This window comes from Salvelinus sp. IW2-2015, linkage group LG8 (assembly GCF_002910315.2).
Source record: "Salvelinus sp. IW2-2015 linkage group LG8, ASM291031v2, whole genome shotgun sequence".
In the NCBI taxonomy this organism is placed as follows: Eukaryota; Metazoa; Chordata; class Actinopteri; order Salmoniformes; family Salmonidae; genus Salvelinus; species Salvelinus sp. IW2-2015.
Genome location: NC_036848.1, coordinates 10,556,181 through 10,574,341, shown reverse-complemented (window position 1 = coordinate 10,574,341; position 18,161 = coordinate 10,556,181). Strand labels below are relative to the sequence as shown.

The following is an 18,161-nucleotide window of genomic DNA, read 5'->3' as shown; positions in this document are numbered from 1 at the left end:
AACACAAGTTAGTGGACATTTATGGTCTTACAGTTGATAATGATGYAAGATGTTTGAAACCTTTCCCCCTAGAGACAACCCTGCCAAAGTTCTATACTCATTGGATGCCTTGAAAGCTTTCATTTAAGTCTGTAAACCAATCAGTCATTCCATAGAAGTGTGGATCAGAATTCCACTTATTCTACAGTGAATGTTGGGGATTTTCCATTGTKGTAGCGGTGATGAGAAAAGTGCTGAAAAATAAAATCCACAGAAGATGCAATCAAAAGGAATCAGATCATGCCGTAAGGTCAGAAAGTAATCAATACAGTACTCATTTACTCTCAAAGACCGTTTGAACCCAGTTTGGACTCTTATGGACAGTTTGAACCCTGGAGGTTGATGTTTGTACTAGAGGTCTTCATGGGTCCAAAAAGTTGGGGGACCCAGACCTGAACGGACCAGAGAACAATCAGACCCGAACCCAAATTGGCTAGACTCTAGGTCAGACCCGATTGRACCAGAGGACAATCAGACCCGAACCCAAATTGGCTAGACTCTAGGTCAGACCCGATTGGACCAGAGAACAATCAGACCCAAAACCAAATGGGCTAGACTCTAGGTCAGACCCGATTGGACCAAAGTGATAAAATAATGATGTTTATCAGCAAAGTTGCTCTTTTGGTTAATGAATATCTCTTTATATGTTGGCTAAGCCTTCTATAAGTCAATAAATTCACCTTATTAGCGTAAAATCTATATGATATAGGCTATGCAGAGCYGTGGTCGGGTCCATTTGGGTCTATCAGCTGTAGTTACATAGAACCCGAGACCAGATGACAAACAGGATCTGACTCGGACCTGAGGGAAAATTATTTGTGTTCGGGTGGASCCTTGAWGACCTATAGTCTGTACTGATCTAATACCTAACTACAAACTGAAAACATAACACCGGTACTATTCAACTGAAACCATTATTCCCTGTAAAAATATAGTAAAACCTCTCCGTCCCGAGTGAGACATTCTCTCATGCCCTCATGAGAGACTGTGATCTTCATCTCAGGTTTGAGGTGTAATCTGCTTCTCCTTTCCAAATGATATCGTACTTCTTTGAAAACACTKGTGCATCAAACATTCAGACACAGACTGGGGTCTCAGTGGGGAAAGACAAGAACATTTCTGAAAAATATAAAAATCAAGTGGTTTTATTTGCTAATTAAAAAGCACTGACAATATTAGTTACACTGTAAAAATTATTGACAACAATTACAAGTCTTTATCGTACAGTCCGGGGAGATTAGTACCATCATTGCTGTTATTGTGTTATTATCATGTCAATAATACTTTAAATAAAGAAATCAAGGAGCTCTGTACAACAATTGGCAGTGTGGGGGTAGTTGAGAGAAGGAATAAGAGGGGAGGAACGTTCGTATGAACAGATAGGATGAAAGAGATCAGTCGGGACTTCAGCAGATGGCACTATATTATGATCCATAGTAGTGACAATTCAATACTACCTGGATGATTCTGTCCCACTGAATACCTCTTTCGTTGCATTATGAGAGGGGGCTGAGAGTTTCACCTCAATCACATTCAATAATTGATGTCTATAACATTAGATTACAGAGTCAGGAAAGAAACAAACGAACAGCATGTGCGTTGTTATTACGTCTGAACAACGTTGTACAAAAGTATTGCAGTAAGAGCAGCTTTTTGTTATGTATGCTTGCAGTGGTAGTACCATGTGACTAATGTCTGAGTTACAACTACTACTATAACTTGGGCCATACTGACTATGTCAGATGTTCATGTTTTAGATTCTCCCTGATGCAACTCAGAAATACTATGAACAACTGCTAAAACAAATGAAATAGAACATTCAAAATAAGGATTTATAAAAAAGAATCCTCACACTGCAGATGACTGATGGACTTGAGTGCATTTAAACTTAGCTTATGTCAGACTTCACGGTCCCACTTTAAATAAAGTACAACTTATAAACGCATGAAAACGCATACATAAAGGCTTCATAAGCACTACATAAATGCTTCAAAATTAGCGTATGACACTATGAATGGTGTATAAGCATACAGTGTGTTATGTCACATTTGAAAATTCATCCTACAGTGGGAAGTGTTGTCACCTTTTATACACCATTTAGAGTATGAAATATGATTATAGATGATTTGTGAAGCATTTTTGTAGTGCCTATGAAGCCTTTATGTATACTATATAAAGCCTTCATAAGTTGTACTTTGTTTAAAGTGGGACCGACTTCACATACTGTAATATCTGTGTTATGACTGAGCTTTCAGACAACCTGATAAATTAGAATATGTGTGTATCTGTAAAGTCTATTTATGAGATGTACCAATACTTTGCATATTGTGCTTTCAATGTGTGCTGTCTGCCTGACACTTCCTGTGCTGTGTATGCAAACCCATCTGAAACAGAAACCAAGCAAAATGTGTTTCTGGTCACCTTTTACAATAACATGTCTCCAAATCACAATCTTAAAAAATAAGAACCGTCAATAGGCCATGTAGTGGTGAAGATTCTGTCATGGCACTGGTAAATGTGTTMATGTCTAGTGTCTAAAGGCCTAGTGAATAAGACCACATCACACCTGTAGCCTGAGTCAATATACATCATACCACCCCCCTATGGTTTTTAGATAGAAACCACAGGCATTTTCAACTAATGGCATTCATTCAAGTACTAATTGATCTCTGCTCTAGTGTAATATCTGCCCYTTTTTCACCTCACCCAGCCTTAAATGACTGGTACTGTGCAGGCTAGCCAAGACTCACTCTTCCTCTTCATCCTCCTGTTCCTCTCAAGAGTAAGGTCCAAGTCCATGTGAGGAATGCAAGGGATAGTCAAAGAAAGAGGGGATGAGGGTTGACCACACCCTCCTCTCCATCCCATCCTATCTGTACCGGTGCCTTCACACCGGTCCACCTCTGTAAGAGGAGGCACAGTCTTGTGGGGAGTCTCTTTGTAGAATGTACCAAGTAAGGGTGGTGGTGTTTCATGGGGAGGTACAACTTAGGGAGAGAGAGGAGTGCACTTAGGGCCTAGGTTATGAGCCATTGTAGACTCACCGCCCACAGGTCACCATCCCTGCTCTCCCTTCCTCACTGTTCTTCCCTCTTATGAAGAGCACATACAGAAGGAGAGGCTTTCATCAGAACACACCCCTTTCTTATCCCCCTATGGATCCTCCAGGGGATTCATATCATACTCCTCCATATGGGGGGTGGTTAAGCTGTGGTACAGTCCGCTGAGCTGTCCCCCTTCCCCTGCTACCTGGTATGGACCAGTTCCTCTCGGAGCCAGCTGGGCAGGGGCTGGCCCATCCTGTACAGCAGCTTAGATAATGCTATGTTTTGATCCCTGTAGTGCTCCCTGAGGAACAACTGGGACTGGGGGATGGAGAGAGAGAGAGAAAGGGATGGTAGTGAGAGRGAGAGAGAGAGGGAGAGAAAAAGGGATAGGAGTGAGAGAGAGAGAGAGAGAGAGAGAGAGAGAGAGAGAGAGAGAGAAAATGGATTGGAGTGAGGTAGGGAGAGAGAGGGAGAAAGAGATAGAATTATCATTACAGACACAGCCAGGATTCAATTAACAAACATGAATCTTAATGAACAAATATCAGTGAACAACTTGCATTGGCAAATGACAACTCTTACCTCTGGGTTCATGTCAGGGTACCTCCGCCCCTTGCTCTTTCCCAGACACTTGGTCTTCCCTCCCTCCAGCAGYTGACACCAGAAGCCTTTGTTGGGGTCAAACCTGGAGAAAACACATTACATCTTAATATGGGAGCCTCAGTTTAAAATGCACAGGACAAATTGCATTTTAAAATGCTTGTGGTTACAATACATCTAAGCCCGTATTGCCATATGGAGGTAAGTGGCTAGGGAAGTTATCTGCTCTGTGTTTGTGAAGTGACTCACGCTAGGATCCTGTGGTAGTTGACTGTGTTGACCAGGCCTAAAAACCTCTGGATCCTGTCCATGACTGAGGCCGGCTCAGTCTTCAGCTGCTGCCCGTCCAGAACCAGGACCTGACTGGAGTGGTAGTGGTTGAGCCATCTCTCCAGGTGGATGGCGTACCAGCCCGGCACCAAGCACCGGTTCTGGAGTACACGCAATCTCACCGGGGCATCATGGGTAGCCACGATGACATCATGGAAGGAGTATTTCAGAGCCACTGGGTCGTCATGAGCGCGCTGGTGCTGTAGGATTAGAACATGACGTAGGATTATAACATGACGTAGGATTATATCATGACGTAGGATTATAACATGACGTAGGATTATAACATGACGAAGGATTATAACATGACGTAGGATTATAACATGACAGTCATACTGAGGAATAGTTATGTATCGTACAGACCTGGTACCATGAGTAGTAATTATGTATTATATACAACAGTTATAAGGAGTTATAAACCAACCTGGTACCAGGAGTAAGCGCGGTCAGCTGGGTTGATGAGGATGGTGATGATCTTGGATTTAGGCAAGAGAGCAGCCGCCCGCTCCGCTGCCACCTCAGAGTCAAAATAGTTGGCACTTTTCTCAAAGTAGTAGTCTGAGCTGGTGTTGGAGGGCAGGGGGAAGTACTCCATGTACCTGTGTGTTCACCAAAAGACAAAACAGATACACTAACTAAACTATACACTAACAGAACACTGACAGAAGCCAACCCCTGGACTAGAAAGCATGTTTAATGGAAAGTCTCTAGACCAAGGGTGTCAAACTAATTTGGCCCTGGGTGCCACATGCGGTCTTCAACAAGGTCCAGAATGTAGGTTCGTTATAATGTCTAAACAGTTTCGATTTGATTTTAGTGATTTACATTTACATTTGAGTAATTTAGCAGACTCTCATTTAAAGTACTGTATACTGAGTTAGTCCCCCCCCCCAAGAAAAATATAAGGTTATAAGGGTACACTTTTGTATTTTTAGATCATAAGGAATAATCCTAGATCAACACTCCTACTCTGAGACCCTTYATGAATACGTCCCAGAGCTCTTTCTCTGTGGTAGTCGTACCAGTCGATGCCTCTGTGGTAGTTGTGTCCGTTGAAGAACTGGATCTCCTCAAAGGTCTCCTTGTTGGGGTAGTTACTGGTCAGGTCAGGGTGCATTCCCAGAAACAGATAGAGGGCTGTAGAACCTGGGAGAGAGAGGGATGGAGAGGGAGACAGAGAGAKGGAGGGAAGGGGGATGAAGCGGGGAGCGAGAGAGACGGAGAGAGAGAGACAGTGGAGAGAGAGTATATATTTTGAAGCATTAAAACATCGACTTTGAAGCACCTTGCAGCAGCCATGACAATGAATGATCAAATAAATCGTCTCGTTAGTGTCCTGTTCCCATTAGTGTTGGTGAGTGTTTCTCATAAACCGCCTTCTGCTTTCTCTGCGGAGGAGAGAGTGTCAGTCGGTCATGTGTGACAGGCCAGTTCCCGTAATTATGTTCTGTACTGAGAATGTGTAACTCTGAGACAACAACACCTCCTCTGCAGACCAAAGTCTCAGAAACCTCCCACAGGCCAGAGCAGATACCTGTCAGCTCTAACTACTCCTCACTGCGATAATTACATATGAGGAAGGGAAGTGAATCACAAGTGAGGTGAAATCAAGGCTCCGTCCCAAATGGTACCCTATTCCCTATATAATGCACTACTTTTGACCAGGGTATGGCTCTGGTCAAGAGTAGTGCATTATACAGGGAATAGGGTGCCATTTGGRATGGGGAGCGAGCAGAGGTGAGATTGTGGACTGAGAGTCATGGCTAGTGATGTCCACTAGGTGGATCTGGTGTTCCATCTCTCACCTGTCTTCTGAGGCCCAATGACAAGCAGCTTGGGGAAACGGTCGCATGTCTTCTCCTTTGACCAGATGTCCTTGTGCCTTTTGTCCTCGCAGGGATCCTGTAGGACCAGGGTTTATGAGTCCTTMGTCATTCTTACATGTATCCAGTTGTTTAACCACTAAAAGTCTATGCCGTTGGGGGGGCTTGGGTACTAAGCTAACATATGAAATTGTTTTAAGATGGTCATACCATGGATAATTTAGCAATTTTATTTAGAATTTTAGCACATCTTTAGGTATAAAATGTTTCTATTTACTACTATAGCCCATAGAAACGCATTGAATAACACATTCATAAATGGCAAAACAGACAGTCAAAAAATAAATCATAAGGAATAAGGTTTTGAAGAGACATGAAAGCTCAGGAAATATTTTAGTTTTTTGAACACATATTTAACCCCTTATTTTTTGGGACACAAAACTACGTCCATTCTTCCATTCGTTTGTATGGGTTACCTTCAAATGAGTCCCCTGACACTTGTGGGGGTTGTAGAGCAAAACGGAGAACACCATCGTGTTCGGGAGTCTCCCCTTTCCATAGAGGGGTCATATTAGTTTGTCCAACCGGACGCTACGGACGTTTTCATGAGAAGACCGATTATCGGGATGTCTCCTGGTCTGACAAAATGCTGTAGCTCGGCCACCTTCCACCACAGATGCAGAAGGCCAACATTGGCAGATGCGGTGAAAAAAAGCTTAAACTGACGGATTTTGAAGGGGCTTTTTAAATTATGTTAGATTGACGCATGGGTGCGTCAATAGACTCTTAAGGATTAATGAACCCTGAACAAATACATACAACATCCTGAGGAYGTGCGGCTGCATTGGAACGGTCAATGGAGATGCCCTTTGAACACAAATACAATACTTGGCAGCAGATTGTGGTCTACAGGACAAGGATCCACCCAGGACTCATGTTAAAGGCCTTTCTAAATGAGACTAAGCTGTGTACATTCAGGTTAAAAGGATGTTCCGCTCAAAATACAACCTAACATGATTTTTCCACTTGTAGTCGATTCCCCGAGATAGTTATCACATCCCAGTATTCGTCAATAGACACATCCAGTTCCAGCCAGTCTCTCTCTGTCCCACAGACTGACCTGCCAGAGTGGGTCTCTCTCGTTAGGGAAGAGGCTGAAGTATCTCTGGGCCAGCTGGATGGGAGGCAGGGTCTGCAGCCGCAGGTTGGTCCAGGTTTGCAGGAAGGCCACCAGGCTCTTAAAGGTGTACAGGCCCAGCCGGTCGTTACCGTAGTTAGACAGGTGGGTCATGAAGATACTGATCTGGAGGAGAGAGAGAGCGAGAGAGAGAGAGAGAGAGAGAGAAAGGTAAACTTAAATTCACTCTGATAGTGGGAGTGGCCAGCAGTGATTGGATGTATAGTGTGTGTTAACTCACAGGGTTGAGTAGAACAGTGAGGAACAGCTCTCCTCCGTTAATGAGTTTGTCCAGTTCGTTGGGACTGCCTGGGTACTCCTTATAGAAGATGGTGTGCGTGAACAGGCCACACGTCTGCCTGGGCAAGACCTGCAAACAAACAAACACACACGTCAATGACACACACACACTTATAAGTCAATGACACACACAAGCATGCACGCGCACACACCAGCGCCACTGGTCTATTCAATGCAAAACATTCCAAACCCCAGGCAATATCAACACTTTTGCTTACAATAATCTTCATATTATTATTATCATTTGGAGAAGCCTATATGGAATTCATTAAAATACACATGCAGCTAGAGAGAGTCTGGGGATCTGAAWATCAATCATCTACAGGAAGAGAGAGATGCCGACAGACAGCACGAGAGGAAAACCTACTGGCAGCACAACATAGTGTACTACTGGGGTTTCAGATAGTGTTTTTAAGAAGATGAACTTGTGTGTTGGTGGTGTGCCGTCAGGGTTTATGTTGTGGAGGGAAAAGTCTCTCTGTTGTTGATGTTGTTGTTGCATTGTTAAAGGCATATCCAAGAGGTAGTGTCTGGGGGCCAGTCAGGGTGGTTGGTAGTGTCTAGGGGCCAGTCAGGGTGGTTGGTAGTGTCTGGGGGCCAGTCAGGGTGGTTGGGGAAGCCACGAGGGAGAGGCAATGGTAGTGTTTGCGAGAGCCGTAGAGTAGTTGGTAGTGGTCTTGGGCGCAGTCAGAGTGCGCTTAGTAATGTCTAGGGTCAGTCAGCGGTGGTTTGATAGTAGTTTGGGACCCAGTCAGAGTGGTTGGTTAGTGTTTGGGCCAGTCAATGGTTGGTAGTGTTTTGTGGCCAGCAGAGTGTTGGTAGTGTTTGGGGGCCAGTCAGAGTGCGGTTGTAGGTTTGCTGGGCCATCAACGTGCGTTGGTAGTGTTGGGGCCATCAGATGGTTTGGTAGGGTTTGGGGCTCACGCTACTGAGTCAATATAAGCCAAGTAGAGGTTGGTAGTGTTTGGGGCAGTCAGAGTGGTTGCGCGATAGCTACAGCTCCACTAATCACCTTACTGCTGTAGAGGGATTCCTCACACCACTCGATTGACCACAAGGCATAATGAGGCTGGCCATTCCTAAGGCCATCTGTTTGCCACGGTGACCATACGATAAAATTTCCATCTCAAGGGGACAGGAAAGGAGAGATGGTGCAGATAGGTTTGGGTAATAGAGTTATGAAGGTGGTGAGATAGTGGAGTAATAGAGTTATGAAGGTGTAGATTAGTGGGATCTTATTTTATTTTTTTCTTTCTTATGTTTTTTTTATTTTTTATTTATTTTTTTTTTTTTTCTCCTCTTAATAGAGTTAGAAGGTGGTAGATATGGCGGTAATAGAGTTATGAAGGTGGTGAGATAGGTGGGGTAATAGAGTTATGAAGGTGGTGAGATAGGTGGGGTAATAGAGTTATGAAGGTGGTGAATTGTTTACACCTATTCTGTAACTTCAGATCTGCAAAGGAAGACAGAACAAACCCAGAGACGGAGAGAGTGGAACTTCTGTGCGTGTAATGTTTACAGTCAATTTGTATTGTTTATTTCACTTTTGTTTATTATTTACTTCACTTGCTTTGGCAATGTTAACATAYGTTTCCCATGTCAATAAAGCCCCTTGAATTGAATTGAATAGAGTAACCGTCAGTAGGGTGACTCACGCTGATACCGCTGTGTATGAATCCTCGTCTGAAGCGGGCAGGTTTGAGGTGGGGGTACTCCTCTGTGCTGGTCACCCTGATGCCCCATACCTTCTTCCAGGCATCGTACAGCTGCAGGTGGACCGGGTACACCCCAGAGTGGTGGGGTGCCACCGCATAGCCCATGTTAGTGGGGATACCGTGCTCCTGGAAAGAGAGGGAGGGGGAGGCAGAAGAGGGGTGTATGGGGGGAGGAGAGAGACAGATAGGAGGTAGGGAGGGAGGAAGAAGGAATCATAATTAAAATCACAGCCAGGAGTCAGACTGATACGACCTGACACACACATAACTCATGACCAAGTGATTTCTCTCATTCAGCACAAGCCCTCACTGTATTGCTCCTCATTAGCAATGCTAAGGCTAGCCCAACACAGCACATAAATGTCATCTGTCATGGATGTGTGAGATAAAGAGCAGCATTAGTTCTGGTGCTTTAGACAAGTCATCATTTCAGAGGTGTTAGCATCGTTAGAATTTCAGAAGGAGAGGGGACATTCAGCCCGTAACATACAAAGAGAGAGGGTGGAGCTCTTCGCTCCAGTTCTGATCCACGTTCTAGCTCTTCTCTTAACTTCTCTAGGGTAGGGGGCAGCATTTTCACGTTTGGATGAAAAGCATACCCAAATTCAACTGCCAGCTACTCATCCCCAGGAGATAAGATATGCATATTATTAGTATATTTGGATAGAAAACACTGAAGTTTCTAAAACTGTTTGAATCAGGTCTGTGAGTATAACAAAACTTATTTAGCAGGCAAAACCCCGAGGACAAATCATTCAGATTCTTTTTTTTTTTTGAGGTCACTGTCTTTTCAATGAGTTTTCATTGGGAAACCAGATTTCTAAGCGAATTGCTTGCAATTACTACGGCTTCCACTGGATGTCAACAGTCCTGAGAAATAGGTTGAGGTTATTCCTTTGTGTAATGAAGAAAAACGGCCATCTTGAAGTCGAGTCACTCCAGATGTCCTGTTTGATTGAAGCGCATGTCCAGAAGGCATGCTACATTTCGTTTTAATCCTGTATTGAACACAGATCGATTATTAACGTAAAAAAATACCTGAAGTTGTATTACAAAAGTAGTTAGACATTTTTGGGCAAAGTTTACAGGTAACCTTTGAGATATTTTGTCGTCACGTTTGAGCAAGTTGGAACCTGTGTTTTTCTGGATCAAACGCGCCAAATAAATGGACATTTTGGATATATATCGACGGAATTAATCGAACAAAGGGACMATTTGTGATGTTTATGGGACATATTGGAGTGCCAACAACAGAAGCTCGTCAAAGGTAAGGCATGAATTATATTTTTATTTCCGTGTTTTGTGTCGCGCCTGCAGGGTTGGAATATGCTTCTCTCTTTGTTTACTATTGTGCTATACTCAGATAATAGCATCGTATGCTTTCGCCGAAAAGCCTATTTCACTTCTGACATGTTGGCTGGATTCACAACCAGGGTAGCTTTAATTTGGTATCTTTCATGTGTGATTTAATGAAAGTTTGATTTTATAGTAATTTTCATAGTAATTAATTTTAATTTGGGGCTCTGCATTTTCTCAGGCTTTTTGCCAAGTGAGACAGTAGCGTCCCGTCTAAACTCAGATTTTTTTTATATAAATATGAACTTTACCGAACAAAACATACATGTATTGGGTAACATGAAGTCCTATGAGTGTCATCTGATGAAGATCATCAAAGGTTAGTGATTAATTTTATCTCTATTTCTGCTTTTTGTTACTGCTCTCTTTGGCTGGAAAAATGTCTGTCTTTTTCTGTGACTTGGCTCATACCTAACATAATCGTTTGGTGTGCTTTCGTCGTAAAACCTTTTTGAAATCGGACACTTTGGCTGGATTTACAACAAGTAGCTTTAAAATGGTGTAAAATACATGTATGTTTGAGGAATTTAAATTATGGGATTTCTGTTGTTTTGAATTTGGCGCCCTGCAGTTTCACTGGCTGTTGACGAGGTGGGACGCTACCGTCCCACATACCCTAGAGAAGTTAACAAGTATGGACCCAGAACTTAATTGAACATCTGACCAATTATGCAAGACTTTAGTTCTGGGTTAACCGAGATTAGGCTAACGTCAGCATTTCTAATGAGGAGCAACACAGTGATGTGGGCTAACTGTTAGCATCCCACTGCTAGCCCCCAGACAGACAGTGACTCACCATAGCGAACCTCTTGTTGAGCAGCATCTGTTCAGCTAGCACTGACTGGTTGTGGAAGAGGTGGGGCTGCATGTGGCTCCACATGTGGGGGAACCACCAGAACTCCTTGACGTAGGAGAGGAGCAGGTCATCCCCCAGGTCCTCCTCATCTGACCCTGGACACAAAAKGAGAGGGAGGAGAGGAGAAAAGGTAAGAGGATGGGAGGTGTGCAGAGGGAGGACAGGTAGAGGACCGGACGGAGCAGGAGAGTAGCAGCGAAAGAATGAAGAGAAGGAAAGGGGAGAAAAACGTTTGTTTGATGAACAGTGGAGTGTGGTGTATGTCCTCAAGTTATAAAAGCAATACGTATACTGCTTGGATTTGTTAATGCAATCCCATAAGAACCTGTGAAGTGTGTTCATTAATGCTGGTGTGAGTTTCATACCGCAGGCACCCGCCTGTCTTACCTGCATGGAAGAACTTCCCTGAATAGCCCAGGTTGAAGGTGAAGTTGGGTAAATGGTCACGCAGCTCTCTCTGGGTCTCCAACAGGGCCTGACACAGGGAGGGGGGGGGGGGGGGGGGGGTAAGCAAGGCAACACACACAGCTCATCTTGTTGGTCTGTAACTCTCTCCCCGTTCACATCCTCATCAACCCCCGGTGGCCTCTATTCTCTCCTCCATTCCGCTTGAGATCTCTCTCCTCTGATTTGAGTTTGTTTAATTATTCTCTGTATATGAATCCACGCTTCATCTCTCTCTTTCTCCCAGTCTCCCTCTGTCTTTCCTGCCTTGTCAGGTTCCTTCCATAACCTCACTGTTCAGATGCCAAGAGATGAAGGAAGCCTTGACATAGTCCTGGTATTCTAATGTTCTACCCCTGCACATGGGAGGAGGTACAACTCTGATGAGGGATGCAGAACAACACAGACAACCAAAAAAAGTCCTATTCAGTGTTGAAATATGAAGGGATATGGTTCTTGAGAGAGTGTGTCGCCCTATCGGAACGCTGAAGCCTGTCAACTCTGAGGAGCCTACTGAGATGAATACAGAGAGAGAGGGGGTGAAGGGTGAGAATAGGTTTAATATAATACTAGGAGCGGCAAGATGCCTTTCATGTGCTGTACCAACCCACTTACGGTGTCTTCGGAAAGTATTCAGACCCCTTCCTCCACATTGTTACTTTACAGCCTTGTTCTAAAAATATAAAAAATATATACAAAAAATCCATCAATCTACACACAATACCCCATAACAACAAAGTGAAAACAGGTTTTTAGCCAATTTTGCAAAGAAATATATAAAAGCAATACCTGTGATAACTTCAATTGATTGGACATGATTTGGAAAGGCACACACCTGTCTATATAAGGTCCCACAGTTGACAGTGAAGGTCACAGCAAAAACCAAGCCATGATGTCGAAGGAATTGTCCATAGAGCTTCGAAACAGGATTGTCTCGAGGCACAGATCTGGAGAAGGGCACCAAAACATTTCTGCAGCATTGAAGGTCCCCAAGAACATAGTGGCCTCCATCGTTCTTAAATTATAGACGTTTGGAACCACCAAGACTCTTCCTAGAGCTGGCCGCCCGGCCAAACTGAGCAATCGGAGGAGAAGGGCCTGGTCAGGGAGGTGGCCAAGAACCMGATAATAACAGAGATCCTCTGTGGAAATGAAAGAACCTTCCAGAAGGACAATCATCTGCAGCACTCCMCCAATCAAGCCTTTATGGTAGAGTGGCCAGACGGAAGCCACTCAGTAAAAGGCACATGACAGCCCACTTGGAGTTTGCCAAAGGGCACCTAAAGGACTCTCAGACCAGGAGAAGCAAGATTCTCTGGTCTGATGAAACCAAGATTGAACTCTTTGGCTTGAATGTTAAGCGTCTGGAGGAAACCTGGCACCATCCCTATGGTGAAGCATGGTGGTGCCAGCATCATGCTGTGGAGATGTTTTTCAGCGGTAGGGAGACTAGTCAGGATTGAGGAAAAGAACTGAGATCCTTGATGAAAACCTGTTCCAGAGTGCCTCGGACAGGGTCTAAGGTTCACCTTCCAACAGGACAACGACCCTAAGCACACAGCCAAGACAGCGCAGGAGTGGCTTCGGGACAAGTCTCTGAATGTGCTTGAGTGGCCCAGCCAGAGCCCGGACTTGAACCCGATCGAACATCTCTGGAGAGACCTGAAAATAGCTGTGCAGCAACGCTCCCCATCCAACCTGACAGAGCTTGAGAGGATCTGCAGAGAAGAGTGGGAGAAACTCCCCAAATACAGGTGTGCTAAGCTTGTAGCGTCATACCCAAGAAGACTCGAGGCTGTAATCGCTGCCAAAGATGCTTCAACAAATGTCTGAATACTTATGTAAATGTGATATAAGTTTTAAATGTTTTATACATTTGCAAAAATKTCTAAAAACCTATTTTGGGGTATTGTACGTAGATTGCTGAGGGAAAAAATAAATGTAATRCATTTTAGAATAAGGCTGTAACGTAACAMAATGTGGGTCTGAATACTTTCTGAATGCRCTGTACCTGCCTAATAATGCTTAATTACAAACATATAATGCAGCATAATTACAAGATCTCAGAGATGGAAACATTGGAAATTGACATTTCTTTTTTAAAAGTATATATCACCTTAACATCATCCACCTTCATCCTCGTGCCCTCCTTCCCAACAAAGATGTCATCTATATCGACCAGTAGGTGTCGCTCCAGGGAGAGAGAGAGCCTCTTTCCCGTCAGGAAGCCCACCGCGTCCACAAACACCAGCTTGTGCAGCCAGAAGTTGAGGTTGTTCCCAAACAGAACCCTCTGGATCCCATCATGGAGCCCCAGGTCCTGCACCACGGAGGGAAGCAGTGCGGCCGTCGTACCCAGCGAGGAGACACTCTCTGCGGACTGGGTCTTGGCCAGGAGGACGGGCTCGTAGGTGGAGTGGTTGGACTGGAAGACGGTCCAGTCATCACCGGGGAGGGGGCCGGGGAGGGGTTGGCCGGAGCGCGTGATGAAGAGGAGGGGGGACTTGGAGTTGACCGTGCAGTCTTTCAGGCCCAGGTTGGAGTGGAGGAAGAGGGGGAAGCCTTTGAGCTGGGCGCTCAGCAGGCTGTTCTCATTGGCCTACAGGAGGGAGGTCAATTACATCATCAAGAAGGAACAGAGAGTTCATCGATCATTGTCGATAGAAATCTGTTGCATTGAATGGACAAAACTTCCAATCATGTGGAATAGAAAATCCTTCTAGCTCTGTGGAATGCATTTCCAAGTGTCATCATATTGAATAAGCTTGACTATGAAATACATTCTATAGAGCTGAAGGGTGGTAATTCAATTCATTACATCCTATGGATGCTCTCCCTCTCTCTCTCTCGCTCTCTGCTGTGTGGGCGTCTACGAAAACAATGTTATTACGTTAACACTCACCCACACACACTGAGGATGTTCCCACACACAAAACAAATATTAAAGCAACTTTCCCCCAATGCAGAAGTATGAGACATATTCCTGTTCAACATTGATGATGTCATTGAGATTAATTCTCTCCCCATGTCACTTTCTCTCCCTGATAGACTGATCCCAAACCCCACTAGATTGACCAGGTATTCATGCTTACCCACCTACCACTCCTCCCTCTACCTCTGCTCTTTCACAAGACCTGCAAACTTTCCTTTGGTTACCAGGCTCTACTGGGCATTACTAAATAGAGGAATAGAGAGAGGAAGTGAAGAGAGATGAGAGAGGAAGTGATGATGAGGAGTGAGAGTGAGGATGAGTGATGAGATGAGTGAGGGAGTGAGATGAGTGAGGAGAGAGAGAGAGTGGGAGAGGAGGAGAGAGAGAAGAGAGGAAGAAGAGAGAAGCGAGAGAGCTGAGAATGAGAGAGACGAGAGGAGCGAGAGTGAGAGCACATGAGCACAGAGAGAGAGAGCCTGCCATAAGATGAGGGACAGTGTCTGACAGACCAATCAACCTGCACATGTCCTCTACTGTATGCTTATTGTTCAATGTATGGTTATTTTGGACCCTTTGTTATTGTTCAAATCAAATCAATTGTATTTGTCACATACACATGGTTAGCAGATGTTAATGCAAGTGTAGCAAAATGCTTCTGGTTCTAGGTCCGACAATACAGTAATAACCAACGAGTAATCTAACCTAACAATTCCACAACTACTACCTTATACACACACAAGTGTAAAGGAATAAAGAATATGTACATAAAGATATATGAATGATGATGGTACAGAACGGCATAGGCAAGATGCAGTAGATGGTATCGAGTTGTTACTGTTGTCCCGTTGACAATTTGGATTCTTATTATTTTCATATTGTAAATATCCAAAATAAGCTTTGGCAATATGTACATTGTTACGCTGCCAATAAAGCAAATTAATTGAATCTCTCAGTGAGAGAGACAGAGAGAAGAGAGAGCAGAGAGAGAGAGGAAGAAGGAGAGGAGAGAGAGACGCAGCACGCAAGAGAAAAGAGAGACAGAGAGAGGAAGAGGAAGAAAAAGCGAGAGAGAGCATGAGACACAGCGAGAGAGAGAGAGCATGAGACCAGCAAGAGAGAGCATGAGACACAGCAGAGAGAAGAGAGCATGAGACACAGCGAGAGAGAGAGAGCGAGACACAGCGAGAGAGAGAGCATGAGACACAGCGAGAGAGAGGAGCATGAGGACACAGCGGAGAGAGAGCATGAGACACAGCGAGAGAGAGAGAGCATGAGACACACAGAGAGAGTGCATGAGACACCGCGACTGATGCGAGAGAGAGAGCATGAGACACAGCGAGAGAGAGAGCATGAGACACAGCGAGAGAGAGGCATGAGACACAGCGAGAGAGAGGATGAGACACAGCGAGAGAGAGAGCAATGAGACACAGCGAGAGAGAGCATGAGACAACAGCAGAGAGAGAGCATGAGACACAGCGAGAGGAGAGCATGAGACACAGCGAGAGAGAGAGCATGAGACACAGCGAGAGAGAGAGCATGAGACACAGCGAGAGAGAGAGCATGAGGACACAGCGAGGAGAAGAGGAAGAAAAAGCGAGAGAGAGAGAGAGAGCATGAGACACAGCGAGAAGAGAGGAGACGAGAGAGAAAGAGAGAAAGACAAGTCTTTCTCACCCTGAGGATGTCAGTGATATCTATTCCCTTAGGGAGGAAAGAGGAATGAAGAGAGATGGACTGACAGACAGATGTAGAGGTGGAGATAGAGAGAAACTCAGTAGGGTGTTTCTGACCTGGAAGACATAGTACTAACCTTAAAGCTAGAACCCTTAAATGAAACAATAACAAAGCATCACGCCACCTCTGTTTTGGCAACAAAAAAAACTGTGGGATGGGCCAGAAGAGATATGGATGCAAGAACCATCGACATCATTAAAATTAAAGTTTTAAACATGTTTACACTTATTTTGTAAACAAGCTTATATTTTGGGTTCTGATGGGGTACAACAGTCGAGCTAACCTCACGAGGCATTTAGAAGTTATATTCTTCAAGACTCAATGGGTATATGTCATTAATTTATAAGCTACACTACCGGTCAAAAGACATCTACTCATTCAAAGGTTTTTCTTTATTTTCTTAATTGTAGAATAATAGTGAACACATATACTGAGCTGGCTGCTTTTCCTTCACTCTGCGGTCTGACTCATCTCAAACCGTCTCAATTTGGTTGAGGTCGGGGGATTGTGGAGGCCAGGTCATCTGATGCAGCACTCCATCACACTCCTTGTTGGTAAAATAGCCCTTACACAGCCTGGTGGTGTGTTGGGTCATTGTCCTGTTGAAAAACAAATGATAGTCCCACTAAGCCCAAACCAGATGGGATGGCGTATCACTGCAGAATGCTGTGGTAGCCACGCTGGTTAAGTGTGCCTTGAATTTAAAATCACAGACAGTGTCACCAGCAAAGCACCTCCACACCATAACACCTCCTCCTCAATGCTTTACGGTGGGAAATACACATATGGAGATCATCCATTCACCCACACCACGTCTCATAAAGACACGGCGGTTTGAACCAAAAAGTTCCAATTTGGACTCCAGACCAAAGGACAAAAGTACTAACCTTAAAGAAGCCGATGTATGCCCACTCCGTATTCCACCACAGTACTTGTTCCAGCAGCTCTCTGTTCCAGGCGTCCAGGTTGACGTACTTCAGGATGTTCTCATAGATGACCAGCGTGAAGCGTCGTGCTCCTTATCAGTTAACGTGGGCATGTCCCCTTTTACCGGGAGAGATCTCCGTCCCCGGTACCGGAAACGTTCCCGACTCAAGGATGGCCACGATATCCTGGCCCAGCTGAGAGTACTGGCTCTCTACAAACACCAGCACCACAGGGTCTGTCCTCACCCCTCCTTCGCCCCCGGGTCCCCCAACACGCCCGCACTGGGAGCAGGCGCGACGGCTCACCCGGAGGTCATCGTAGACGGCCGACGCCACCTCGCCACCAGCCACCGCCCCCTCCTGAGTGCTCGAGCTCCTGTTTCGCGCCGTACAGGAAGTACGCGGAGACGAAGACGCTGACGGTGCAGAAGAGGAAGAGGAGGAGCAGAGGGTCTGGAGAGGGAGGTGGCGGACAAGACGGACCAGCCGACGCAGGCGGGACACACATCCCAGCATCGTCACGCACAACACCTGACCTGACTGAACTACTGACCAAAACGGGCTTGTTGGTAGGGTAGGGTAGGACAGGATAGTGTAGCTAGCCTAGGGTAGGCTTAGCAGAAATACATTTGTCCAAAGTCAGTGTTGTTTTTTTCCAGTCTTCTGGTTAGTAATCCACAGCTATAGCAGTAATAGCAGCAGCAGCAGCTTGAGCAGCTACTGGGGATAGAAATGAGATGGTTTCACCATATTGGTTCTCCCACATGCTGTGTTGCTGATTATGTCACCATGGCAGAGAGATGTGGGGGTCTCCGTCCTGGGGGGCGGGGGGCACTGCACGCCAGGGGAGGAGGGAAGAAGAGGGGGAATCAGAGCAGGAGA

General features: G+C 45.0%; 1 pseudogene; it reads right to left on the bottom strand.

The window, feature by feature from the left end:
- Positions 1-1,168: 1,168 nt before the first annotated feature.
- On the bottom strand, positions 1,169-18,105 carry LOC111967382 (bifunctional heparan sulfate N-deacetylase/N-sulfotransferase 1-like; annotated as a pseudogene).
- Between the last annotated feature and the right edge of the window lie 56 nt (positions 18,106-18,161).